Source organism: Lonchura striata, chromosome 5 (genome assembly GCF_050655825.1).
Source record: "Lonchura striata isolate lonStrDom1 chromosome 5, ASM5065582v1, whole genome shotgun sequence".
Classification (NCBI taxonomy): domain Eukaryota; kingdom Metazoa; phylum Chordata; class Aves; order Passeriformes; family Estrildidae; genus Lonchura; species Lonchura striata.
The window spans coordinates 60,282,807-60,309,575 of NC_140707.1; the positions used below are offsets into that span (position 1 = coordinate 60,282,807).

The 26,769-nt window shown below is 37.7% G+C and overlaps 1 long non-coding RNA gene across 2 annotated transcripts in view; it reads right to left on the reverse strand.

Moving 5' to 3' along the window:
- Positions 1–2,765: 2,765 nt before the first annotated feature.
- The window catches only part of LOC146767398 (uncharacterized), a 33,096-nt gene continuing 9,092 nt past the window's right edge, over positions 2,766–26,769 (reverse strand). Inside the window, exons 4-5 of one of the 2 annotated variants that reach the window (XR_014955750.1) lie at positions 10,783–25,829; positions 2,766–9,148 (exon numbers count right to left, since the gene is read on the reverse strand). This is a non-coding gene — a long non-coding RNA (uncharacterized LOC146767398). Of the gene's footprint in view, positions 25,830–26,769 lie in introns of both variants that reach the window. The other variant, XR_014955749.1, reaches the window with a different exon arrangement.

Below are 26,769 nucleotides of genomic sequence, written 5' to 3' on the forward strand. Positions count from 1 at the left end.
TACTTTTACAATGAGAGGAAGTCTTTTTATGCATAGCTATAATTTGATGGAAGCACTCTATTAGCCTTCTCCTTGCTAAACTCAGTACTCATATCTTTCAGCTCTGGCAGTAGCACAGGATTCTTTTTTCCAGACTTTTAAAATTACCAACTTTTCATATTCTGGCCACCAAGACATATAATCGGAACTATCTCTTATATATTCTAAGTAGGCATTTCATTAATTTAAAATTATTCTTTCTATTGGTGTGAGGAACTACTCTCAAGGCTTTTCTAGCATATTTTTTTTTTTTAATTTTTTTTTATTGAGGTTTTTTTTCCAACTTTGAGTAACTGGTCAAGGAAAAAAAAAAATCTAAGTAGTCATAGAGAATTGCTTTTCTTTTTGGAAAAAGAAAACCAGGCCTGTGGATAATATATAATCAGCTACAATAAGTTGTATGCATTCTGCATATGGCAACAACATTTAATCTTTTGCAGAGAAAGAAAATACAATTAGAGAGTAATTAACCAACATGAATTTTTACCTCAGAGTTCAGTGCTCTTCACAGTTGCAAAAAATAATGTTCCAGTGTAAGGTTTTGCACCTTCCCCTAGCATCTAGGAGTCTCTATCAGAAGGACTGAACCTGATTTGGGAAGAAAGCCTTTATTTTATTTGAGGGAGTAAATGTTTCAGTGACTGTAGGAGCTATTGATGACAACAGTATTCAAAAGAGCTCTCAGGCCTGGACTGGAGAGATTATGTCATAATGACATAGAGGGTATTTATAATTTCTTCTACAAAATCCTTTTGGAAGCAAAGCAATGAAGCTTTTATTGAAGGAGGAACCACTGATGCTGTCTATGGTGTTGATTTTGCCTATATAGTGTTTTAAAGAAGGAACTTGACCCATGCCTTGATGAGAATGTTGCTGAAGTATGTTAATTGTCTTGTGATAAAATCAACTATTTTGGCAATGAAGGCAAGAGTGTAGTCTTTTATATCTTCCTAATTGTAGAAGGAGGGGAGGTGAGGGATTGTGTGCAATCCCTGGATTGCAGTCCAAGTTGCTTCCTAGTCATCAGAGATGCAGAAGATATTTTTTCTGCTCTTGCAGAGGCAGCTATCTATTACAATTTTTAATTTTCCTTTTTCATGTTACTGTTGGTATCTTTAAATAACAAATCCATCAGCCCCAGGCCCATATATTTCACTTTCTGTAGTAGCATTAGTGTTATGTAAGAATCTGTACAGTCCCATCGAATTACAACTGCCAAATTGTCTTGGTTTGACAATACAGAGCTCCAGTTCTACTGTTATCTTCCTGTTGTCCTATCAGACATATTACAGCTTGTGGGACTGTTAATTTCCCTACAACAACCTTTTAATGCCCAGAATTATTTCCTCTGCCTGTGATGCTAAATAATAGCATAAGGAATTTGGGCAGAGAAACCTACTCTCAATTAAATTGGAAGAGGGTATGTCACATGAAAGAAGAGGAAGAAGAGGCCCTTGAAGTATGTCACTGAATTCCTGATAGCTGATCTGACAGAGTTGGAGACTGTTGATCTAAAACTCACCCTTTTCCATACTGTGGAGGATGACAGATGTTCAGAGGGACCTAACATGATTAGCTTTTTTGCTCTGGGAGGCAGAAGTTGTTGTGATTTACTTGTATTGCTGATTCAGTGGGCTTTGTTCAGAAGTTTGTAGCAAATGCTGCAGTTGCTTTTCTGAGCAAATGCATGAATTTTATGTGTCTTTTCCCCCATTCCCCTCGTTCCCCCTGCCCCCCACAGTAGCAGTGGTTTATTTTGGCTGAGTCTGAAGGTTTCACACCTCTGCTCCCAGGCTATGCCTCCAGATCATATTGCTACCATTGGGATTGCTTTTTTCACTGTCATTCATCTGTACTTCAGACAGCCATCTAGGACCAGCCTTGTAAGTCAGAGCTTAAAAAAGCTCTGAGTTCTTGTTATTTTCGATAATGATGCACAAGGCAGGGAACTTTATGGGGGCAGTAGAAATATAAATATCTTACCAATACGGGGCAGTTAGGTCTTTTGGTTCCATAGTAATTGTCTGAGGAGCAACTTGAATTTCAAGTAGGTTTTGTATTTCATTGTGAATATTTCACATTCTTCTAAGAGACAGCCTGAATCCATAAAGGTCATGTACTGTTGCTGATTCTGCGTCATTTGTCACAAACCAGCCAGCTGCTAAGATCCCCCTATGACCAACATTACCTGGCATCTCAGATAGTTTTGGGAGAGCCATGTAAAAAGCAAAGGAGGATCAAGACAGAGATGACACTGATGCTGGCAGAGTGTCAAAAGGCCTGTTCAGAGACATTGCCATTGTCTCTGTTCTCCACAGCATCAGTCTGCAGCTCATATAAAGGTAACCACTGCATGATAGGAAAACTCTTGTGCCACAGGCCTGCAGTCTGGGTACCCCTACTCCATCAACTCCCCTACTCCATCAACTCCAATCATCTATTAAGCTAAAACCTCTATTTCCTTTGTTGCCTGTGTAAATTTACTTTTTTCCTCTGCTGGAAATGCTTTTAAGTCTGAAGCGGTAGGAAAAAAAATTATCATCATACTTAACAACTTACAAACAAATGAAAACACTCCAGAAATGATGGAAAAATAAAAATAAATTGAAACAAATCCAGTAAGCTCTTCTTAAGGTAGAATATACTGCCAAAAATGCTCTTGACACTGTAATTCCTGTATATGTTACAATAAGAAGATGCTCTTTACCTTGGAGGCAACATAAATTCAGTGCGTTAATACACAGGCTGCCAAGGCTAACGCTGCTTTTATTTAAATATTGTCCTGAGCACAATATACAGCCACTGTACCTTAACGGCATGTAAATCATTGCTGTGCCATAGCTGCCTCAACCTATTTCTTACATTTCTTTTCCAACATTGTCAAAGTTTTGTTTCATTTCTTCTCTTCTCTTGAGTAAGTGCTGTTTCCAGTGCACAGCTCCAAGCTACCTCTTTATTGCCAGTTCCAGACCTGTGGTACCTGGAGTTAATCACCCTTCAGCTACATATTGTTAACTGTGATATGCCTGCTACCTATAAAGGAAAAAATGTCTCCTTTTTTATACTAGAAAATAAGATATATTCCACCGAATTGCTGGGGTGGGGGGAAGCCTTTGTTGAAAGAATGGGACTACAGCTATTTTTATTAGTATTATAAAGAAATCCGTGCTCCATGGAGAGCATGTGCTGCAATGTTAAATTGCGGGGAATGAAACATTTCCTGTGCTATCAAGACATTATTTGCAGCTTGTTTAATGAACTCAATTTCATTTTTATCTCTGCTTTGTATTTAGATAAAGAAACAAATAAAGGAGCAAAAAATAGATTTCTCTGGCAACATTTTTTGGAAAGGGGAAAAATGATATAGCAGTCTCGACAACAGATATCTTGGTCACATTGTCAGGATGGACAGCACAGTCTGTCATTCATTGCCCATGGCAGTGAATTGGGACACAAGCTGTTGATATGACACTAAACAGAGAATTACATTTCTCAACACTGTATGGAAAACATAGATGTATTCTTGTTCTCTGTGCCTCTGAACAGGAGAACAATGCTGATAGGAGCCCACCACTTTAAATCGTTGTTGGCTATTCAAAGCATTGAAAATAGAAGGCAGTTGTGAACTGGCAAAAAAAAAAAGAAGAAAATATTACTGGAAATGGCAGGAAACCATTTGGCATGCAGTGAACAGAAAGCAGTCTGGTTTTATTAAAATGGTGGTTGAGTTCCTAAGGAGCTGTCAAGTTTTCTTTGGGTCTTGGAGTGTTTGTGGGGTGTCCTATTCTCTTTACCCCCCAAGTTTGATTTCAGTTCTTTGGATACCAGAGCAATAAACTGAAAACTCAAAGTTATATTTAGAAAAACAGTAACTGCTTAGTGTTATCCTTCAGAGAGACAGAAACTCTTAACAAAGGTCCTGCATAAGTACTGGGAATGGACATCTAGAAATTTGTGTTGGGAGGGAGAGGTGGTTTGTTTGGTTTTTATTTCCATGTTTCAAGTAAACCCCATAAAAAAGTCAATCTCTCCCCACCTGAGATTCTTTCTATATGGGTATGTAACCTCCAGGTACAGAAAGAGGTGATGATCCCCTCCAGTTCAGAAAATCAGTGAAGTTTTTCTGTGTATACAGTGGTAAAACTGAATTTTCAAACTGTTCTTCCTATTTAGAAATAATCATCAGGAAACTTTAAAACCCTGGTATATTTAGCTTCCACCCTCTATCTTTGGACCATATAGGAGGATGGTGTACCTCTTTATTTAAGCCTTAGTTTCTTCAATCTGCTATTTATTTATTTATTTATTTATTTATTTATTTATTTATTTATGGTCCCATTAGCCTTTTGACTATTTTCCCTCTCACCACCAGTTGTCCAGTGGAGAAAACTCATAGGGAGCTCAGGCATGTTGGAGCAAGCATTGTATTAATGTGGTTGCTGGCTGCAGTGAGGCTCAGCATGACCAAGTATATATCTGTGTTTTTGCTGCTGTAATTCCACAAGTCCTGTAATATTCCATGACCTTAGGAGATGAGGAAGAAAACTGCAAAGACTACAGCAAGGAAAAAATCCCTTTCTGGTTTTAGAGATGGGTGGGGGAAGAACCAGATCTTATGACCCTTTGGCTACAGTTCTCCAGAGGCATATCTTAGGCAATGTGGGACATTCCATTTGGCATTAAGTAAACTGGAGTTGTTGGAAGTAGCTTCCAGTTTGATATCTAGGACTGTAGGCAGATAACCACAAAGTGGCAACCTTCCATGGAGATTTACCACAGTCAGAGAAATGAGGTTTGGCATGCTGTAAGTGGCCATCTCTACCTCCACACTTAATAATTTTTGTGTTGCACATAGATTTAACTTAAAGACATAGCTGCTGTCTGTGTCAAAATTAGGGTGAAACAATATGAGATACTTAATTTTGTTATTGAAGGAATTATTCACTTGAGAGTCCTGAGGCAGAACCTGTGGCCTCATGAGGGCCATGCGTGGTGAGGGTTCCCTTTCCTCAGAGACAGTAAGACTTTTTTCTCCCTTCTACCTGAATTCTTGAGACAGTGCCTGGTGATTTTATCACCCTGCCCTCCTGCAACCACACTTGCTCAAACCCAGAAGCTAAGTTTGGGTCTAGATACTTTGCTCCTGTGGTAACAGAGGAACTAATTTGCTGACTTTTATGCAGTAGAAAACTTGTGTAGGAGGTTGGGATGGCTGGCTGGGGATGCATTTTCTTGGAGAGGGGGAGTCAAAGCAAGTATTTATTAGTGTCATTAAGTGTGCTGAGTGACCCTATGTTTATGGGATATGGGAGAGATCTCTGTGTTCTGCCTGCACAGACAGTGCACATCTTTCCAGCAGTGATTTGCTCAAAACTGGGGGACAGACAACAAGGAAAATGGATTATTCTACAATTGTTAAAAATCTGGCAAAAGAAAGAGGAACCTCTAATGATATCTCTGTGTAAGCAAGTAATGTGACCTTAAACAAAGCAAAGCTACTATCTATTAAACCTGCCCTGTAAAGTCTGCCTTTGCAATACATCTGTGTTGCTCAGCTTGTGGTCTGTATTACCCAGAAAGCTCCCAGAAAACATTGTGTCCTCAGAGAATGAAATGTGTATATTTTCATTTCTTGCACTTCTAACAAGAAACTGACTTTCTGGTCTTTGAGGGTGTAAGAGTTCTACTCCTCATATGCAAGGGAGAAGCAGAGCTCACTATCACATTTTCATCCACCCTTTCCTGGGTCACTGCTGGGTAGCAAATCTATGATGTGCTCAGTCTCTGGCATCTGTACTCCTGATGGCACTGAGAAGCTTTCAGGTGTCTATACATTGTACTTCATACCAAGGATTAAACAAATCTTGAGATCTGGAACTGGGGAGGAGGGTCCTTTTTGAGGATGAGATTGGCAGATCTGTTGCACATTTCTTTTTCTTACCGTGACGTGGTCCTTAACGTATCAATCCTCTAAAAGCTGTGGTGAAATCAGTTGAAGTAGGGATTTCTCTGGGATAGACCAGTGAGATTCATATTTTCAGTGTTCATTAGTATTGTCACAGTCATGATGCAACTTCAGAAAATTTTTGTATTTCTATGGCTGTAGTGGGAATACTTTGGAAAACTTGAAAGTTGTTGCAAGACATAGAAGCTCTCTACCGTGCTGCTGTTCCCTTATCTAGAGGTTCTCGAGTCTCAAGACAATGTTAGGAACAGAAAGATAGAATATGCATGAAGTCCCATACACACAAGTGGAAGAAGTGTCTTAAATACTTTGAATGTGAGTATACTTTCAGTCCCAGGCAAATGTTGAGAAAGGTTTTAACACAGAAATACAGATCATTTTCCTTGATTGGAAAAAAAACCAAATTCTGAACAAATACTCTGAATATTTATTTGAACAAAATGTATGATATATGGAAAAGGATTCTGAGAAGTCTCTTCCAGACATTACTCCTAGATATCAGTCTATCACTCATTGTCCTGTCAGAATGGAATTTGTGACACTTAGGGTAGTTCTACAACTCCTTGTAAGCGGTATACATGTTAAATGACTGGAGGTGATATCCTCCCTCAAGTTTGAATCAAGTCCAAATACTCCCCTGCTGATGGGAGCAGCAGTTGGACAGGCAAATTAGGAAGTCACAGCATATTAATTTAGGAAGATTAATTTATTGTTTCTCTTTTTACAATAACAATAAGTAGAAACGGATAGAAATGACAAAAAAAAATATTTTGCAAAAGAAGATACCCAAAATATATTTTTCTAATCCTCTGGGGGAAAGGTAAGAAAACAAAGTAACATTTTTGGTGGAATTCTTTTCCAGAGCAGAATATTTATTAGAAATGTTTCATGTTCAATAGGTGTGTGAATATTCCTATAAACATAATTGCAGCTGGTTGTGTCAATTTGTTGCATTACTTGTGGGGAGAAAAGGAGTGTGGGAGTAGATTAAACATCTTGAAGATTAAATAATATCTTTTATTCAAATATATTGTGAAATGGGGACACAGGTAACAATTACTAGTTTCATAAATTTGAGAATAATCCAAATTGGTTAGAAATTTTGACTGCTTCCTTGACTACTTCATAACTGCATTATTTGCATTAAGTAGAATTGACCAGTTCTTGTCAATCCTTGGAACAGCTCCTTTTATGAAGGGGATATAGCTGGAGATAACAGTGAAAAGTTATAATACTTTGACATCTGTTCAGCAGGGCTTTGTTATTTTCTTTGATGGGGACTAGAGGAAGCAAGTCTGTGTTTGGTTTTTTTTTTAAATTCAGTCTAATTGTGCCATGGTATTAAGACAGTACATCTTTAAATTTTCATATGAAAGTATGAGCTTTGGTATGACAGAATATCAAAGTGAAAATTAATGTCCGCCACTTGTATATTGCCTAGACGTTACTTTAGAGAGAAAACAACAGGAGCGAGACGAAGCCATACATATGTTAAATTCACATCAGTAATAAAGATTAAGTAGAAGTTAATAGCATCCCAGTCATGCTTGTGGAGGTAATCTCCTTTCTGAAAATTCAAAATTAGATTTGGAGGATCGAAGCAAACAGGGGGTGAGACTTTGGCGTAATATTTTAATCAAATTGTCATGAATGAGTGGATACAATTAAGAATTCTGTCAGTCACAGTGCTGAGCCCCTTTTGTTAGTCAGCTGTTGTGAGGGATGCACTAGGGCATCGTGGGTAGAGATTAAACTTGACCTTTCCCAGGATCTTCATTTTTGACCCTCTGGCTAGGCTTTGCTTGTCAGATGGCTATTTTTAAAACTATTAATTTAATTGTTTATTTTAAGGAGATGGTATTAAGAGCTGGGGACACACAAAGATGATCCCTCTATTTTGGTTGGGTATTTTTTCCCCCTTTGCTAAATGCAGCAGACAAGGCTCAATAACAGCTCCCCGTCAGCTGCAAAGTGCCCATCTAAGCCTCTTTCCTTCATTACTCCTCTGATGTGTACTGTATGTCATTCCTTGGACAAATTTGCAGCTGAAGAGTTTCTGCCAAAGGCAATACAACTTAACGTGCAGAGAAATGTTTTCTATTCAATAAGATGTGCTCTAACATTGCTCCAGCAGGGTTGCTTGGCTTTTCAAGTCCTTTAGATAACTTGGGCTTCTCTCTAGAAATTTTAACTATATTTCTCAGGGGGATTTCTAAGAGTGCTTTTGGACAATCTTCTGTTACCAAGGAATTTTGTTCTGTGCACAGTCCTCTTGTGATTAAAGCAGATTCAACTCTGAGATTAAAAATCAAATACTTTTTCTTTTCTGGTTAAATCTAACAATACATGTTTTAATTGCATGTTTATGTAGAAGTATTCTGAGGTATAGAACTTAATGCACTGATTCACAATGGAAATATATTGAGTTTCTTGAATTCATATTCTGTATGACCAGACTAATAGGTATTTGTCTAGTGGCCTATTGTAACAATTTGTTTTGTGGAATGCTTTGTGGCTCCAACTGAGACCTGACTCTCCTTCATTAATCATTTTTGGCGTATTGGAATTTGGCATTGGAAACAGTTTCTCTTCTCTGCTTTGGGATCTATGCAACTGTAAGTCTTTAGCTGTGGAACCACCAACTCCCAAACTTGCCTGAGAAGAGACTGTTTCAAACAAGCAAGCAAACGAACAAGCAAAAACCCCAACATCCAATCAATAAAAATGTATGTTCTGAATTTAGTCTGATTAGCCCTCTTGTTGAAAACCTCTATCGCGATGTGACCTGGAAAAGATAAAATGACTGACTGAAAAGTCTCATTTAATGTCTCTTCCCAGTGGCTTTAACAGTGTTTAAACATTGAAATAGTCTGTATCTGCTGCTGGAAAAACTGGGAAAAGAAAATAAAAATCATGTTATTTCAACACCATGAATGGCTCCCCAAGGCATTAAAGTACATAAACACAACTACAAGAAATGCAAATATTAGAACCAGGGCTCACCACTCATTTATAAATGAAGATAAATCAGTTGTATGCAATAAACCGAGATTAACTTGATGCCTGAAGCGTGTTCTCTATTAGAGGTTTCCACATGCTCACACGTAGGTGGGTTGTCATTTTTTCTTTTATTTTCTTCTTTTTCTGTTAAATAAAAAATGAATTTATTATTTTAAGCTGATCCCAGATGATTCTTTTATTTTCTATCTTCTTTTTTCTTTTCCTTCCCTGCATTTTTATACAGAGTGTTTAGTAAATAAAGAAGTGCTTTCGACATTGGGTGACAGTATGTAATCTACATTCCCTCTGTTTGTTTTACCTTTTGTTGCAGAAAGAATAAAGTCTGGGAAACTTGTGTTAGTACATCAGTTTCTTTGCACTCCTCTGTACTGTAAGGCCTAATTATATTTTAACACTGCATTTACTCCATTTGCCTGGAGAATTATTTCAAATAAACTGACAGACCTATTGTGTTGTGGCATCATAGGAACTATTTCTTGTTGTTGTTTCGGGTCTATCTTTGTCCCTTTGTTGTTGGGTCTTTTTGAGGGTTGTTTTTAAAAAAAAAACCACAACCAAAACCACAGAAAACAAGCCCTTCTGTGAATTCAGCAATAGCATAAGCAATTGCATTAACAACATTTAAGCAAAGTGTTGAAAACATACCGAAATAAACGCTAGAGCACTTCAGGGGTTGATAGGAATATGCATCAAAATGCTTGGCATTTAATTTTTTTTTCTTTCTTCGGGAATTTAGCCAGTGAAATATAGCTGCCAGTGTCTCAGGCCTGCGTGTGTTCTTCTGCAATATGCTCTCGATCAATCAGATTTGCATAACTAAACTGTCGGCAAGCCCGCTCGGCTGCCCAGGTGCAGGGCCATTTGCATATAGAACAGTGAGGAGGTCCCAAGAGTCACTTCAGACTCCAGTGACTGCTGAGCCCGCAGTCCACACCGCACTGGAAATGAAATTGGAATGACAAAAAAATGGTTGTGCTAGTCTGCAAGGGTGAAATATGCACTTGTGTTTCAAAGGTTATGTAGAGATCACAAGACAGCATTCAGGCACGAGATTATGCACAAGCCTTCAGGAAAGTAAATGCTCTTGTATGTGTTTTGTTTCCCTTCCCCCAGCCACAATGATACATATTTATTTATTTTTATATATATGTGTGAGTAGATATATATGCATACACAAAACTGTTTATCTTTCCCTTTTAAAGTCGTGTACCACATTTCACACATTCTGCAATGCTTAGGTATGGAGGAGGCAAAGAGTATGGGTGTGTTTTAACTATATAGTTATTTCCAATTAAATCTCCTGGGGGACAAAATATAGATATGAGACTTTTCCATTGAGTTCATTTCTCTCTGGAATGTATCCACTTTCTCAACATGTTTGCCCAGAAGTGTATCTCCTGCTTCCTGGACTATTTATTACTCAATTAGAAGAGCTAAATGGTCAATAATTATCATAGTATCGATACAGCTGGAAATAGAATAAGGAAAAAAAAAAGAGATTACAATACTGATTACTGAAAGCTCTTTATCTGTGGCTTGCCATAGGTACAGTTATCCCCATTTTACATGCAGGAAAAGGAAATGCAGAGTGCTGAAGTGATTTTCCTCTAGGAAGATACTAATCTGTTGGCACTCTGAAAGGAATGGATTTAGTGGCACTGTGAGAAATCTGGTATGAATTCTCTGTTCTAGCCATTATGAAAGGTGGTCTCCTCTTCCCTTATCACATCCCAGTAAGCACTGAAAGCAGAGGATACCTTTCTTAGCTGTAGTGTCAGATGCTGTTTTACCAAGGCAGCTTTTGGGGTGCAGTGGTGCCATGTGGGGCTGGAGCCAACTTGCAAGTCCTCCTCACAGCAGAACACATCCCAGCCCTGCCAAGGAAGAAACACTGCAGATTTGGCCCCTGCTGTAACACAGTGTTTTGGTGGGGGAGGGCAGGAGACAAGGTGTCCCTCCTGGTTTGAATGTCAGTTGTTGTCAAGTTGGCATCCTGAGCTGTTTCCATGACAACAGCTTTTTGTGCTGGGGGACGAGGTCATGCACCTGTGATCTCGATGAAAAGGACAATGAGAGAATGTACATTATTTAAAGCTTTTATCTTCCAGTATGTGTTTGAGTATAACCTTGAAATTGCATGACTAAAGGGCAAAGTATATTTCTATGCATAGGAGGGAGGCAAACTAAATTGGTTAGAAAGAGGTGTGAGGAAAATTGGGGGAATTTTATAGCGCGGACACTTCTCTAACTTTTCATGGATGGATTCAGGTGTCTCATCAACTTCCTTCCTGTATATCAGCAGAAGTTTCCCTAGAGTGAAAGGAGTCCATCATTCTTGTGAGACTGAAAAGAAGGGCAAACTATAGGCTTTTATCTGGTATTTTCCTAAAAGAGGCTTGGATTAAGTTAGCCATTATGATTCTGCTTAGGTTGCCCACCACAGCTCCTGTTGTTTGAAGCTCTGGTTGAACACTGAATGAAAAAATAATTTTTGACCCAAAGAGCTTCCAGTCACAGTGATTATAGGTCACTCTGCACCTTCACTTGTTAAGAATGCCTAAGTACTTCCAAACCTTCATTTAAAGCTTCAGTTAGATGAGATCTTCTGGAAATAAATATAAATTGTATTTTACAAAAATCAAACTGGTTACTCCTTACATTTGCAAAAAGGAAAAGGAAATTTTGTAAGACAAAATTAACACCAATCAGAGGTAGTCAGATTTTTTGGTAAGAGATTCTTATTCTGTCACTATTCTTGGTGTTGTCAACAGTACAATCAAAATGAGCTTGGCTAGTTACAATTTTCCTCCTTTCAGAAATCCTGGAAAACATTGTTGAAGTATTTTCTTTCATGAGGAAAGAAATGTATGGGTGGTTCATTGAGAATGAAAAAAACTCCAGAAATACAATTCTGTAAGAGAATACTTAAATAATGAAATCAAATTAACTAACCCAAAATGAGGAAAAAATGAAAACCTCAGCTAACTCAAATGGAAACACAAATTATATTATTACCAGTCATAAAATATGTTTGTATTTTTCTATGTGTATATATTCTATATAGATAAATAAGCATATTGACATTTTTACTTCAAATAGTTGAATTTTTTGTCTGTGAGAGTAATCTCCTGCAAACATATTGGAAGAAAACCCACAGACCATCCCAAAAAAAGCAGGTGGTGCAATGAGAACAATTGAAAATTTTTTTCTTTGGCTATTAAATCATAAACTTCAGAGATGATTTTGATTAGAATTTTTACAGCTCATATACATCAAGCATTTTTTAAAAATCAAAGCATTCAGGGTGGCTTTCAAATTTTTGCTGTTATAGAGATGAAAAGGACTGCACCAAGGGAGGGGAAATAAAACATCACAGAATGAGAAGAATTATTAGGACAGTAGATAGTCTGAGAAATGGTTACAATTGTTAGAGAAGGCCATTAAGGTTAGGTGGTAGAAGCAGGGATGACTGCAGCCCAGATCTATCTTTCCTTCCTTTGTGCTCTTGGAGGGCAAGTGATCCCTTCACTGCTATCCCAGTGGATGACAGAGATTTCCTGCCATTACTTCTCCTTGTACTGACTGCCTTTTGCCCAGTATGGAACTGCTAGAATCCGTGGGGTGTGAGGAGCAGGTTTGTGAGGCTGACATGAGAAACATCTGCATACGGATGCACGGAGCATCACACTGCGCCCCAGCCACTGAGCTATGAGGTGTCCTGGAGGACAAACCAGCCTCTGCCAGGCTAACAAAAGGACAAGCCAAAGCAGAGGTCTCTCAGTGCTTGTACCAGCACAGTGATGACTCCAGGCTTTGGCAGTTATAGCTGAAACTCTTCTGTCCTCTCTTGATATGCAAGAGGAGATGCTCAGTGTCTCCCTTCCTCCCTCCCTTCCACCTCGGTGTAGGTCAGCTGCTGTGCTTTGTGCCACTGGGCTCAGGGATAGCTGAGCAGGGAAAACCACACACAGTCGCTGTTACTGGTGATGTATGAGGAAGAGAGAGATCACTGTCACAGTATATCTGCTATTTTCAATTTAATTAGCAGTCAGAACTTCATTTGTCAACTTAATCGTTGCAGGCAGACACTGCAGAGGTGGGAAGTAGGGAAAAAAATCAAGAAAACAAACAAAAGAAGGCCCTTTTGTGACTCTCCACATATTTTATTTGTTTCTTAGCTCCGTTTATTTCAATATTTCATATATGCCAAAGCTTAGATTAAAAAAAATGATAAATGTGTGTAGTCTTGTCATTAAGTATTGGTTGCAGAGGAACTGGTAAAGTTCTTTCAGTAAAATTTTGCTGTAGCCTGCAAAACTACTCAGCTTCTCTGTATTTCCTGTTCCTTTGTGTGTTAAGTAGATAAACATTTGCTCTTGTTTCAGCTGAGGGTAACAGTAGATTTTGTCATTTGGATGCTGCTAGCTATGGGCAAAACTGATGGAAATTTTGCGCAAAATAAAGCAAGATTCTATCTGGTTCTTACAAGTCTCTCATGGATGTAGGTGTTTGGGATTCTGATGGTCTTGCCTCTTATCTCATGCAGGGGTAGGAAATTATGGTAGTGGTGGTATCAGATTGGTGCTGGGAATTCCCAGTAGACCCTATGGAGTGAGTAACCTGAGTAGATGGCACATGCATGAAGGCTGGAGAAGGAGCAGTGATGTCATGAAATGCTATGACCACATCATCAGAAAGTTGGTGGTAGAGCTGGGACTGGAGCTCCTTTCCTGTACTCTGCTACCTCTGGGAGAAAAGTTTGCTGTAGGATCCTGACTGTGGCCGTGACTCTTCCAGACAGTGTAGTCTGCCTTGTCATCAGCTGCTGAACTCTGGCTTCAAAGGACAAAACTTATCACGTGTTTATGTGGATTTGCTCTGTGAAAACACAATGGTCCACATGTTAATTCAGGTCTTACAAAACATGTGCTGGACTGTCCTTTTTTTTTACATAAATATATAGCCCAGCCCATAACTTTTTTTTTTTTGCTAGGTGTTTTTGGAACGGAACACATTTTTTTTTGTGAATATGTATTGAAAAAATATAAGTGGGCATGCAACCATTGTCAGAGCACATTCTTAAAGAGGGTGTGAAAGTGTGTGCATGACCTTCTAACCAGATGGGTTGGAAGACCAAGCTGCATGGCTTCTGCTAAGGTGTGATCATTCATGAGTCACACCAGCTCCCTCTGTGCCTCACCCCTTTCTTTGCTTTGTCCACCTCAAATATAGCTCTCCAACAATGTGTTCTTTACAGCCTTGTGTGGTCTGAATCATAGTTTCATGCAAAAGTGCTGTTGTAGCATAAATTACACATAAAATTTTGCATAAGTATTATATTTAATTTATAACATGGTCTCTTATGCAGGATTCATTGAGCTTTTAGGTACTATTGTCCTGGTTTCTTAATTCAGCTTTACTGTAATTTGCAAAGCTTCTCTGACGCTTCTTTGTTTTGAATATTTCTGACGTGCCTGAAGTATTTTGGTACATGGTATTTAAATACAATAGGAATAATTAATAAAAATAGAATACTGATCCTGACAATGGCACTCTCACTCCCTTTCTCCTTCATTCAGTTTTCTAGTAATTTTTCTAAGAATTTTCTGCTTTTATGTCTAAACCAAACCTGCTATCACAGAAAACTGTTGGTCAGAACTAATGAAAATGAGTTACTTAAATGAAATGTCACTTAAATGAAATGTTACATAAATGAAAATGAACTGCTTAATAATTTCCCACTATGAATTCTTTGTATCTCGAAGGAACCCTTCATTAGGAGAGCTCACAGCTTTTGAAAGAGCAATGAATTTGTATGTCATTGCAACAGCCTGTTGAATTAAATGATTATGAAGCCCATTTTACTGATGAGCAAACTGAGGGACAGAGAGAAATAACTTGCCTGGGGCTATGTGGTAAATAAGGATTTGATCATGTCTGACTTCTGGATTCATCCACTTACAGTATTTTCTTCTTTTTTTCTACAGTATTATCTTTCTTTCCTTTGTGTGTGTACATCTTACTTAACATCTTTATTTTTTTCACAAGTCCTTTTTTTTGAAAATTAGTGTTAATTGAACAATCACTCTCATCATTAGTACTGTCTAAGGTTCACTTTATATGTATGTAAAAATCCACATTCTAAATGCTGGAACTACAATGGGAGTGTAGGGATTCAGCCCTAGCTGTTCTTTGGACTAAATATTCTTGTTATTTAGATGTTGTGACTCTAGGAAAAGGTGACTGTTTACTTGGCATGTTCCAGCAATCTAACTAGAAAAGTGGAATTACCACTTAGAGGATGTGCAAGAATGATGGGTAGAGAGGATCTTTAACTCGTGAAGCTAAAATGAACTGAAGTTATGTGTTGGAAAGTGCTGCCGTTGCTGCTGTGGAGAGAAGCTTTATTTGAAATTACAAAATGAAAATTACCGATCAATGCAGCCAGAATGGAATGATTGATATCTCAATTGCACTTCTAGAAAATGTAACATGGCATAAAGATACACTATTTACTTTCTTTTCAATTCCAAATTTTTGCACATTATGATAACATATATAAGTGCACAAATGGGCATTTCCTGATGGTGCAGTCGGGAGCAGAGATGAAAAGAGCTACAGTATGTATCAAACTTCAGGCAGAGCTCAGCTGCAGTAATATTTACTTCTGGGAAAATTATAAAAAGAGTGGTCTCCTATGGCTGCAGTTGTGTTTTCCTCCACTGTGTGAGGCTATGGAACTAAGGGTCAGGAAAGAACTGCAACTGATGTGTTCATGGACTGCATTACCTGTGCAATGACAAGGTGCAGAATGACTGCTCAGAGTGTAGGACACATTAACAGCTTTTCTATCCCTACAGCACTTCCTGGGAAATACCTGAAAGTTCACAGGTTCACAGCTTAGTTCTTTCACCATTAAGAACCTTTAGTTCATCTGCCCTTGTATCTCAGTATGTTTGTGCAATTGCCAGAAGTGGAGTTCCTGCAATATATCTTTTCTAACAATCACCTAAGGAAAAGGTTTTTTGTTCCCACCTTTTTGATGGATGTTTTGATAGATAAAGTACAGAGTAGGCATGAAGTGCTTTGCCTAATTTTGCTTAATATCTAAACCCAAACTATAAATAAATAACCATTCTAAAGCTTGAGCCATATCTCCATCCTTGTATTATGTTTCTGCTTATTATTTATGCCAGCTATAGCTAAGCTGCTGAACACATGCTAAGAAATGGATAATGCTCATTTACTTACAAATATCCAGCACAGAACTGTACAAAACAAAGAATCTATATAAAAGTCAAAAATATATTTTGACTTTTGAAGAAGCCTTGTTTGTACAATGCCTACACCTTTGGCTATATTTGACCTGCTGCTACTTCAAGGAAAGAAGGTTCCTGAGAGAATGTACAAAAATGCTATTTGAGAAACTGCCTGTTCATTTTTTGCTGAAGGTCTCTCTATATAGACAGGTTAAAATATTTATATAAATATTGTGATTTTCAGGAATGTTTAGCTCATTGTATTTCTGTAACCAAAAGAAAAGGTCAAGTCCTGTGTGTGTTTATGGAAGAGCAGTAGCCCAATTCACTTTTCTGTTACAGGGTTCTAATAAATTTTCACTGCTGTAGTGCAATACAGTTTAGCCTTTTAATATCATTATACCCTATTCATTGCCCTTCCCAGAAACTCTAATTTTCTATGACATCATAAATAGTTGCTATGAATATGATTGCTGTGACACAAACACAATTAGTGATTAGGACATCAGACAAAAAAAATGCTATGTGAAGATGAGGAGCTGTAGTCTGTTTTCATGCAAATGTCCCCAGTATAAAGTGGAGGACGAGGAATGTACAAAATAGAATAAATAACTAGAATTGCCTCTAAATGAAATGTTTTACCAAGTTTTCCCTGAAGCGTCAGCAGCTCTTTAAACATGCTGGTGATGGCCCATCACAAAGCCAGATGTTACCATTTATCAAGTAAAGTAAAGAGCTCCTCCTGCTTACACAAATACAAACTGAATATGAAATCAAATGGGAGACTGCTGCACTAACACTGGAGAAGATATAATATAACTTTTAAGCTATCAACAGGCTTGAGAATAAAAGAAGTGTCTGAAAGGAAAATGTCAGCAGCATTACTTGATTCGTCTTTCAAAGGCAGAACTGCAGTCATATATATAGACTTAAATCACTTGATGGGTGTCCTAAGGTTGTGATTGCCTTCTCCCTTCTCCCTGTCACTTTCTCTTCCTGTTCCACACACACATCATGTGCTTCTTAGGAAAAAACCTAGGAAGCAAGCTTCAGCAAGCTTCCTAAAGCCCAGGCTAGTAAGTGTGGACTCAGGACACAGAGGTAGCAGATGTAAACACTTTCTTGCAGGCATACCTTCTCTTCCATGTCAGTCTTAAACCTGATGAGAAAAAAAAAAATCCACCAACAGCTTCAATCCTTATGTTTTGTGAAATGATGTAAAGCATGGAAATTCTGCTCACCCCAACACTGGCTTATATGGTCAGGAAACAGCAATAATAAAAGCATTCTTTTCTCATGGTGTTTTGCCTAGAAATGTATAATTTCTACTCAGGTGAGGACCTGGTAATATAGGATGTAGTAACTGTTGTAATGATGGACTGATGTAACTCACTGACTTTAGGATTAAATTTAGTCATTTAAAGGCTTCAGATCTTAAAAAAGGCATGTACAAAATGATAGAAGATTAGTGTATGTAGGTGTAACAGTCCTTCAAAATACCTCCAAATTGGTTTGGAGGGAGAGGTGTAGGAAAACCTATAAAGTTGGAAAAAACAGATATACTTTCATGAATGTAAGTGTTTTTACAGGTCTGAAGGTTATGCAGAAAGCTTGAAAGTACATATTGAGGGTATTTTTTTTGCAAACTTAATTAGGTTAACTCCAATTAGACAATTTAGAAGAAGGGCAGCTGGGAGCTGTAGTGCACTAAGTGATATTAGCCAGAGAGAGGTCATGAGACTGTCGGGTGACTGGATTTTTTTTTTAATGTATTGAATTTTGAGGAGTTAGCTGGGATGGCAAATAAGAAAAATTATAAATGTCAGAAAACCAGTACTGCTTTGAAACTCATGATTTTCAGCACTGTATTGGATTATATTTTAACTTTACAGGCTCTTTTTTTTTCTTTAAGCAATTTGTAGTTTTCCTTTACATACAAAACCTGAGAGATCAGAGTCTGAAAAGCTGTACTGTGAAAAATGTTATCTCACTGGAAATTATTGTTTCTGTGCTTTGTGTGTTTCAGTGTTCACTATGGTGCATAGTGATGAAGTCTATTATATTCTTGGATGAATAAAGGAGAGTTTTGTTGTGTAATGTTAACTGTGGTGGCTGCTGTGGTACCTTTGCATTTCTGGCTGTGCTGTGACATTATCTGGCTCCTTTCAGCATTTGGCTTAACACCCTAACACAGACTATAGGGGTCATTTTTGCAACTACACAGTACAGCAGGTTTGTGCTAGGTTAGGTTGCTGGTGGATACGCTGCTGATGTGGGTGAAATGAATTCCCAGTTTACCCCAGCTACACAAGGGTATAACCACTGTGAGGTGCAGATGGGAGATGTTCTGTCCCAGTGCTGCCATGACTTTCTCCTCTGGAAACAGGACTGGCCTCCACCCCATCTGCAGCAGCTCCAAGAGGTCCAGTGCACAATTTCTGTCTCTCACAGCTTCCCCTCACTCTGGTGCCTATTGTACAATTTGACACCAATATGTTTCAGGAGGGTGGTTGTGGAAGTGGGGGAGGGGGTCTCTAAATTATGGTTGCTGTGGGAACCATAACTTTGAATTTCTTGACATCTGTCCAATGACAATCTCAACATTAACGTTGCATTAACATAGTTTTTTTGCATTTAATTAAAAAAGATGATGGCCTGGAATCTGTTAAGGAATTTAAAGCCAACATTTAAACTGTTTGCTGGGAGCAGATATGTCAAAGCCTCTGCTCTGGAAATACTCACAAAACAGTCTGACAATGTACAATAGCCACAGTCATGAGAAATGAAAGCAAAATTTGTAACACCATTGCTTGTCTCCTTCTGGAGGCTTTGCCCATCATTCTTGTCTGAAGGAAGCTGCTCTGAGTTTAAAATAACTTGCAAATGAAATAATTGTTTCCAGTTCCTCCGTGAGCCATGCCCACTGCTGGCCACTGACTCACTTGTGTGTGCAGGCTGAGTTTTCTGGGGGGTTGCTTCTCCAGCCTGCACTGCCATTGTGAAGCTTCCCAAGAGATTATAGCAGAAGCTCTTGCATGTATCAAGACAGGGGCACAGGATGGTAGTACATGACTGCAGCATTCATCCCAGTTTCTGGACTCCTAAAAATGTGTCTGGGTTTCCCACATAAAATTCCAGTGCCTTCGGTAATTGGTTTTGATTTTGAAGGTTATGCAAAAAAAAGTGTTTACTACTGATGGGTGTCTCACCTTGAAAGGTTTGGGGACACTAAGCTTTAGAACTCTCTTTTGTAACCTCATGTTATTTCAATAAGTTCAGCTATCAGACAAATAGACATATGGACTATGCTAAAGTTAGGTGCTGTAGATAGGAGAAAGATGTTCATATGGCACCCGTGTTATTTAGCCTTCTCTCATAACAGAATACCATACTGTTAAAAATTGTCTATTTTTATGTAATTCTTCCACTTATATTGAGATAAAAAAATTATTAGTCTAAGGTTGGCTCACATCATCAGAGCTTCTAAATGTTGGCAACTTCCCTACAGTCTGTTGCAGGCAATAACTGCCAGGGAAGTTGCTTGAACACAAGCAAAAATAGGTCTTCCTGCTGAGCCACCAGCCCAGCAACGTAAAAGAATTTAATACCATGGCCTTAAGAAAGTTCCCGTGTTCTTCACAGACAGTCGTGCCTTCAGTAAGGTGACGGAGGGAGAATATAAAATCCCAGAGTTACTGCAAGCCTTGAAAAAGTTGTGAAAGAAGACTTGGCAGTTAGTATCTTTATGTAAAAGATTTTTGCATATAAATTACATACGCATATGACATTTTAGCTCCAACTTTACATGTGTTTTGGAGGTTGGATGCAATCTTGTCCCTGCCTGTCTGTTTGCTTTTGCCATAACTGCATCAATATTAATCCCATTGGTTTTTCCCTCTGGCTTTTTTCTCAATTTCCCTCTCTTCCAGTTTTGATTTAAAAACTAGTTGGTTCCTTTTATCCTAGGAAAAAAACCTAGACATCTCTTTTCTATTTTTTAATGAATTATTGTATATAAAGCATGGATATTTCTTTTTTGTCTTTTGTAGTAGACACTCCAGTATTTATCTAGTGACAAGAAATGGCTAGAGATGATAAAATGAAGAGATATTCCTTTACTGGCGACATTTTCTCTTCTTTAAAGGTAAAGAAACATTCCTTAAGTATTATTACTATTCTATCTCCCTTTGCCCACCTTCTTTCCCTCTCGCTTCATTATCATCAGAGAATCACAGGCTTTGCCTTACCAACTGTCTGCACACTGTATTTACAAAATATCTCTATTCTGAGCTCAGATTTGGATGGACTGTTTAAAATGACTCATAAATTAACTCCTTTTCTTGTTTGGAAATTGTCAGTGAACAGTCTAGTCTCCATCTATTTTTGTCTCTTTATTAATAGCTTCCTGGTGATTATTTCATTTTTGGGGTTTCTTGTTAACTGTTCTGAAAAACAGAATCTGGCTTATCATTATAAGCTGTGATGCCATGACATGGGACAGCTGCCCCTCCGTGCCTGCATGACTGAGGTGGTTGTGGGCAGAGACCTCTCAACAATCCATAGTTGTTCAGCTTCATGAAACATAATCAGAGGTATGAAATCATCACAATCACCCCAATAGAAATAGCAGTTTCCCACAATATTAGCTGATGAAATAAGCAATCCCTCTTTCCCTTCAGTTCTAGCAGCAGTGACTCATTTCAGCTAAGTCACTTGGACTTACCTTGTTCCTACAGTGGCAGAATCAAGGCACTCCAGGAAATGGCAGTGCATGAACCATGTCTGTAGTGGAATGAAGTTTTTATGCCAGAAGTCTAATAAAAAGTTATTTGCAGAACTGCACCTCATTGCAAAGGTACTTTCCCTGTATCTAATATTTTTTGATTATTTGAAATGGTTTGCATTTTTTGTTTGGTTGAATTTTTTTCCGCTAAAATTTCCCACACTACAAATTTGTTGCAGCTGTTTTAATGAAATGAAATTTGGAGAATGTTTGAGAGCAAGGCTTTATCCTTAAAATCTCATACTTTCTAGCACACACAAAATTTTATCTGAATGTTTTTGAGTAAAATATCTGATTTCTTACAATCATTCTCATTAATTTCCTGAGGTGGACACATGATATAACTAATAACATGCACCCATGGTCCAAAATAAATGTAATTTATAACTCAGTGGTTCCAGTTAGCACAACATTTAATTTGATTCCTAAGCATATAAAAGTTGCTTCCATTTAAATAAGAGAATGTAGTTGAACAGGGTTTGCAATGGTGCATCAAAAGCTATGACATCCCTGTTCAAATAATTTATAAACAGGAGAAGAATTTTAAGAACTGAATTACTACCTGAACTTCAAAAGAGACCATGTATTTCTATTAATATAAAGAACAATTGTGAGCTGTTAGCCGTTAAGTTATTTGAAATTGAAATTCATCAAAAGGGTGGTGGAGGAGGAATATATCTGCACTCTAATGTGGATAAAGGATCTTCTATGTCAGGTAAAATTACTTCTGAAATAAGAAAGCTCTAAAGAAGACATGCAACTTTATCTTGGGAGTGACTTTCTCTCAGTCTCAGCTCAAACTTTCAGTTTTTTCCAACCAGATCCTAAACCCAGATTTAAATAAAAGATTCTGTTTCTACAGCCTGGGTTCATTCCTGACCAAGAATTTTCTGAAACTCTTCAGCCACTGAAAAAAAATCATTTTTTACACCATCTTGATGGTTCTTTTTCAATTGAAAAATTTAACTCCATTAGAAATGCATGGTACATTTTTTCCCTTAACATAGGAATTATTTTGTGGAAAGAGGAAATGCCATGGGGGCTCTCTTACTCATCACTGTAGAACTCCAGCCTGACTCTTTTTGCATCTCTTTGCTGTGGAACACAGGACTGATGTTTTCTTCTGTAAACAGATATGCTCTAATACATTACACTACTGCAACAGAACTTTCTAACATTACCATTTTACCTCTTTTTCACAGGTTCAAAATATTAATAAGGGCCAATGCTGTGAATTGGAATTTCTTTTGCAGCTTTGCTTTCATGGAGTTGCAGCAAGCAATGGATAAATTTGCTTTGTGTGTGAATGCCAGAAGCAGTGCTGGTATTTTAGAGTAACCAATGTCCCTGGGACCCAGGCAGTGATGTTGGGCTGAAAGGACAAATTGCTACATGCAATTTGGCAACCTATTTAAGGGGTAAAATAAGCAAGTTTTAGCATGATTATACACCAGCTCTGTTTTACTAATTGCTGTTTGACTAAAAGCTGTTTTTTTCCAAAGCCCCTGGAGCCATTATGCACAGCAAAGGAAAGTAATAATGAAAGAAAGCTTGATATTCTACATATGAGCAGCAGATTGTATAAATCCAGCCTTCTGATTCCTATATTAGCTAAACATGCTCCTAATATTGCCACACATTGATTCAGGATAAAATGCAGCAAAATGAGACAGTTTTAAGAAGTCCCTCTTGTTCTATGTGGAGACATAATGAATTTAGCAATAGTGGCATGATTAGGATATTTTGAAACCAAATTAATTCAATTTATTTTACAGACCATTTCTCTTTACTTTCAAGTCCTGAAAGCTCAAAGGTTTATTCACTCTCTAATTCTCTGTAGGATCAGACTAGGATGGGGGAAAAAGATTCTGTTATATAAAAAAGGTTAAAGTGAATGGGTTTTCTTTCAGGAGGAGGGGAGAAAAGAAGACACAAACAAAGCAACTGAAGCAACTAAAATTCAGCTCAGCTTTTTTTCATTCATTTAGATATCTTCCAGATTGGCAGCTCTGGATGCAGGGTGAGATGAGAGTATTATGAAACTATGGTCACTTAGACTGTAGAAGAAAATCATCAAAATTTATTTAATGTTTGACACAGGACAAGTATCAAGCTAATTTTTTTTTATTTTACAATACTAGATCTGAGGTGTGAAAGGGAAAGGAAAAAGAATCTTAAAAAATAAAACGAGCATGCGGGGAGGGGGGAAGTCAGTACTAAAACTGCAGTCTTAGCCTTCTAAACCCTTTTGCTTCTCTGATTGATACTTTTCAATTATACCTTCCCATTTCACTGACATTTGAAATGCTATTTTTTTTATAGTGATAACTTCAAATGCTTAAGTTCCAACAGCACCAGTAACCCTGTTTAGCTGTAGTAGTAAATTGGTTCCTTGTACAACATAATGGCAGTGACAGCCTTTTGCTAGGGAAATGAGTTCTCCAATGGGACATGCCTATGATAAGACGTCCGGTTTTGAAATTGTATTTCTCTGTATCAGAATTAAATCTGGACTTTATATTTCTTTGCTGCCACTGCTCTGTAGCTGGTCCCTATACAGTACGACCAAAGACTGACAAGTAATGCTTACACAGGAACCCTTTCACTTAAATTGGATTTGTCCTTTTATGTTTCCTCCTATTATTAGCTATTAAAATCTCTCAAACCCTTTTTAAACAGTGATAGGGTTTGGCAAACCTGAAACTCACTGACTTGGAGGAGGAAAAAAAAGTGTTCTACTATTAAGAGCAGTAATTTCCTTCCCTGGGTAAAATTAACTTGCATTTAGTAAAATACAGTATTGATTCCCTGTGTTATACAGTAAGATATACAGAGTATCTTCATTGTGTTGAGAAAGGTCAGGATTTGAATCTATTATATTGGCACAGCTAAAGGCCTTTTAAAAAAGATAGCACAGAAAACACAAATCAGTGCCACTCCTGGGTACCTTTAGAAAATCCAAGCCTTCTTTCTTCTGGCTGTCATATTGCATTTCTTGGAGTCTTTAATGGTTAAAACAAAAGTAATGTGCCTCCTGTGATGCTTGATTTGCATTGGTACCTGACAGTACCATAAGTGTGTGCATGTAGTGTATTATTACTATGTGCTGTAATGGAACAGCACAATGGAGGTCACTAGGAGATCATCAGTATATATAATTTCATTTTAACCTTAGGTTTACATTATCACTTAAATAACAAAATAATAATCAGTCTGTGGGAAAGGGCAATTCTTTTTCTATTTCCTGCAGTAAAAAATTAACTCAATGTAGTCCCTATATTGGTCTCAATACTGATACCAATTCCATCCTATTTTCCTTCAAAGAAACACTTCTGGCAAACTTAGAAGAGAAACTGCTTGGAACTACAGAGATGTTCAGAAAGAAAAAAATTTAGATTTCAGTAATGTCCTCTGACATATTTCTGATTTAATTTCAGCATGGGATGTATTCACAGTAGAAAATACAAATAAAAAGTTTTTTTGACTAAGATGCAGATATCTTGAAAAGGCTACTGGACTTGTACGTATACAGATTATCTATATAGCATTTACATCTGATTTGGGAAGGCTGCAATTTTTTGCCTTCAGTTGTCATCAGGGATTAATAAAAGTGGTCAATATGATACTTTTCCTTGCTATGGTAGAGATTACATTGCATCTATTAAATTATTACATTTCATTTTATTTTATTGAATGATTCAAGTTAATGTATAAGAAGGATTTGGACCTTCATATGCTAATATTTTTACTTCTTTTAAAAAAATGACCAGAATATAACTTTTACAGCCTCTGTCTGTGTTTTTTAAATGTCATTAATAATCAGAAATGTTGAATACAGAAGGGCAAGTTAAATCCTGTCATTGAAACAGCAAACAGCTTTAGTCAAATGTATTGGCACAGAATTAAAAATGCATCAAGCATGTATTTGTCTTCTCGATGGGAAGCCCTTATTAATAGTTTGAAGAGTAGAAAGCTTAGCCTTATGCAACAAGCGCTGTAGTAGGTTGGGTTTTTTTTAAAATATATTTTAATGTGTGAAATTGCAGGATGCCAAGGTTGCCATTAAAGCTCCTCTCTTATTCCAGTAATTTTCCCACTTAGATTCATTCTTTCCTTTCACAAAAAAGCACTTCATAGTGGTCACAGCAGAAATGCACTGATACTGAGCAGAGTGCAAGGTTAATTACTACTCCACTGTCAAAATATTGGACATAACTACAAGGACATGAGTCAGCTCACTTCTCTGAGAAATGTCTCCCTTTCTCTCTTGTGAGAAGGGATTTTCTAAGGAAGTGAATGTGCTGTACTCAGAATTTTAGTAGAAATGATTTATAGACATGCTATTTTAGAAGAACCCACTTTTTTGATTCTGACCCAGCACAGCAGAGTAGCACGAATCCAGAAAAAAAGATTATATTCTCTATAGACTTGTGGACATGACTCCTACTTCAGGGATCCCTTTGAAAATAAATCAGATTAATTGTCTGTGTACAAAACTTTGTTTTGGCTTTTGACTTTAGAAATTTGAAAGCAAGTGTTTGTCTGCAATGCTGTTACTCTTTTGTATTCAGCCAAGATGTGGGAGGTTTGACAAACTTGGGAAATGGCTTCTGTGTATTTTGGAGTAAGACATATCTAATTAAATGTTAAAATTAAATTAAGGGAGATCATCAAATCTGTGTATGGCCTGGCAGGTCCCTCGGTCTCTGTTTACTAGCTGTGGGATGGCAGGTTGGAGTCCCCTGAAGTTCTTACTGGAAACCTACAAAACAGAACAAATCTGATTTTGCTATCTCATTCACAAATCTGATCAAACTGCTGTAATAATGAATGTGTATGAATCCTTCCTTGGCTTATAATTTCTAGCAAGTGCTCAAGAATGCTTCTTCTATATATGTTGACAGAGTAGCCAAAGGCAAAATCTGACCAACATTGCTTTGGACATCAGTCTCCTCTTGTGATCCAGCCCACTGATGCCCCTCAGCAGGGTTAAATAACTCTCTTGCTAGGAGGTCAAGATTAGTCCACTCCTATGGTTCACCAAGATCATCTTGCGTTGTCATTTCTCCTTTTTGACAGCCAGCTGCTGTCACTTGATCATATTATTGTGACCATTTTGCTGATACTTCCTGGCGAGCATGCTCTTTTCTCTGGCTCAGTTCCAGCCCAGACCACTTCCACCACTTGACATAATGGGTGTGAAAGATTTCCCATAGCAAGCCTAGACCAAGAAAGCAGGTTCTTGTATTAACATCCTTCCCCAAACCTCTTAGCTTCAGGCATGGCATATCTGATCAGGCAATACAACGATTTTGTATGGGCTATGAAGTCTTCAAAGGCTGCTTTGTGTGTTTGTTGGAAATATGTTACCCACTAAGGTGTGTCCAGAGTTTATTTGAACTTTTTATGCAGTTGGAATGGGAAATGGGCTGAATAAATAGAGCTGAAGCTGAAGAAAAAAATGAAAGAATAAGTTTGGGAAATGTCTTGTGCTTTGCTTTGCTTTCGCACAACACATATGTTGCTATTACTCTTTTAAAATTATTTTTTAAAGTGTGCTTATGACATTATACTGTGAGAATAAAGCACTATAAATTAACAATGCACATAAAAATAATTGTCAAGCTGAGCACATGCCTGCTAATAATCAAATTTGCAAATTGCCATTAAAACAAAGGTCTCCAGCCTGCTGGAGACCTGAG